Here is a 2917-nt window from a genome sequence, read left to right on the forward strand (position 1 = left end):
CCAAGTTTGCAAAGCAGTCTAGAGTTCTAGTGTGAGTCCAATTTAATATGACATTGCACTGATTTGCACTCCCTAAAATCCTCTATAAAATTATTTCATTAATTATTGGAAACTATTATTTTTTAAATGTATGTATCAGAATTTAAAATGAGTTTAGCAACAATTGAGTTAGGCACTGAAAATGCACACTGGTTCATTTGGAATCCAACTGAAGTCAGCATATCAGAAATCATATGATCCAGATTCTAGTCAAACTCATTCTTCCACAGTCCTGTGTAATGCATGTTTGTCCACTTACTTTATAGGGTGGAAATCTGCCACACTCACAGAATCATGGAGCTGAAAAGAACCCCACAGACAATCTGGTTCAACTCCATTCCACAGCAGGAATCCATCACTAAACTGTCCCTGAGAGGCACAAATCTAACCGCTGTTCAAAACTTGCAATGAAGGAGAATCCACCATCTGTAGAGGTATTCCATTGAACTGTTGACTAGCTCTTGCCATCATGAAGATCTTCTTCCTGTTTAGTTGGAATCTCCCTTCTTGTCATTTGAATCTAAGAGCTTAGGTCCTATCCTCTAGAGCAGCAACTCCTATAACTTGATTGCACATAATGGTCTAAGAGCCAGCATTATGTAGTGGTTTGGGTGTTGGACTAGGACACTGAAGACCACAATATCTCACTTAGGGCAAGTAATATTCTCTCAGCTTCAGATGGAAATAATAGTAAATTCCCTCTGAAGAAGTCCTCCCAAGAAACCCCTGTGATAAGTTTGCCATAGGGCTGCTGTAAGCTGGAAACAAAGAAATTAGATTTTGCTAGTCACAAAGATTAGTCACACTATTTTGCTTTCCACTTGAATTACCTGTTCATAGAAAATTTTGTATCCTTGAATCTGCATCTGATGGCACAGTGGTTAAATGCTGGTACCGAAGCCATTCACAACCACAAGATTGTGAGCTTGATCCCAGCCTTGCATCCTTCTGTAGGTCACTAAAATGAGTAGCCAGCTTGCTGGGGGCCATTAGCTTACACACTGTAAACCACTTAGAGACTACTTAGTTCAGTATCAAGTGGTATACAAATGTAAATGCTTTTGCTATGCTACATCTTTTCCCAATAACACTTCAATTTTCGTAAGTAAGACTGGCCTGGGGGTAGAGTTGGGTTTTTGTGTCCACATGACACACACCCCAAGTCCGCCCCAGAGCACCATGTTACCACGCACCACTCCACATGAACGCAGCATCACAGCACTCCTCTGGCACTGCAGCCACATGACGCAGTTCCAAAGGAGTGCCTTCAAGCTGCAGTGTCACAGCTATCGCACCCTTTTCAGCGTGCAAAAAGGAGCCATTTTTGTGGCTCATTTTTGTACCCTGGAAAGGCCATATTGTGGCTGCGCTGTGCGGTTGCTGTGGGCCCAATCCATCGAACCTGTAGGCAGCTGCAGGCCACCCCTTAGGGGTGGTGTGGACAGCTCATAAGTAACAAACTACATGTTACTAACATAATAAAAGATGACTAGAAAACCTCTCTGCATGATTATTTCTTCCAAATATCAGGAAACATTTAGTGCTCAGAATCACATTGTTCCAATGCTCAGGGGATGTCTGTACAGACCCAAAGGCCCGTGTTTCACCCGGCTTTGAGTTGTCTAGTTCAGATAATGTAGGCCAAAACTCTAGAGGCAGGATCAGGCCCAGTCCTGCCAGACCAAATGCAGATCCAGTGAATCTGGTGTGATGCCAGAGTAAACAATCATTACCCCAGGGTAATATAACACCTGGTTTGTAGCAAAGTTTCCTGGAAACTCTGCAGCAAACCTTGGCTATTTACATACACTGTCTCATGCTTCTTATCTTGCCGTGCATCGATCTGACTGAGAAGCCACTGCATCTGATATGGAAACAGAGTACCTGGCCACATGGGTGCAGCTAGGCACCCCATTTCTGTATCAGATTTCTGTATCAGATTTCTGTATCAGAAATGTATCAGATGCTGAGCCTGGGGATTTCCCAGTCAGGGTTATAGTGCAGCAAAGTAAGGAGCAGGAGCCAGTCCTGGGTCCCGGGTTTGTGCTGGGATATGTGTAAACTAATTCCCAGGAATACAGTCCTTGTGTAGGACTGTCTGTATTGTCACTGTTAACTTGTTATGACTGAACAATTCACACACATTTCTGGTTTTCCTGATGTGATGTTTGTCATGTCTGTTTCAGCTGCTAGTGTCTCACTGACCAAACATTAAGCTAAACAGGGCTGGGTAGGAATCTGTGGAAATATGTCACAAACCCAAAGGCAGCTATATAGAATAATATCTCATTCACCATATGCTATATCCTGCTTTTCAAGTCACACGCTTCATCCTAGTGAATACCATAAAATGCAATTCCTTTTCTAGAGTGGCATATGAAATGGCCTGAAGAACTATAGGCTTGTGCAGGAAACTGGCATGCTCTACGTAAATGAATTTATTTGGATCCCTGATGTACAATGTTATTGCCTGGCATGTATGTGTCTGGCAATGGTGGCATGCTTTGGACTTGCCATAACCTAAACCAAATCATTCACAGAGATTTGAGAGATTTCCAAATCAAGACAGGGCTCTGCTGGTTGACTGAAAAAATTAAGTTTTTTTGTGGGGGTTTTGGGATATGTGGCCATGTTCTAGAAGGAAGAAAATCTTCTAGAACATGGTCACATAGCCCAAAAAACCCACAAAAAAAACCATGAATGCCGGCCAGGAAAGCCTTCGACTTCACACTGAAAACTTTAAGCTTCATTAGCAATTCAGATTCAGTGGCATAGGCGGGGTACAAACCGGCGCTTTGCGGCGCTCCCCCGCCGCCACCATTTGCTCCGTGCGGGAGCCGCAGCAGCCAAACCGCGCGACTCCCGCGCGGAGCTTCTT

Source organism: Sceloporus undulatus, unplaced genomic scaffold (genome assembly GCF_019175285.1).
Source record: "Sceloporus undulatus isolate JIND9_A2432 ecotype Alabama unplaced genomic scaffold, SceUnd_v1.1 scaffold_426, whole genome shotgun sequence".
Lineage (NCBI taxonomy): Eukaryota > Metazoa > Chordata > Lepidosauria > Squamata > Phrynosomatidae > Sceloporus > Sceloporus undulatus.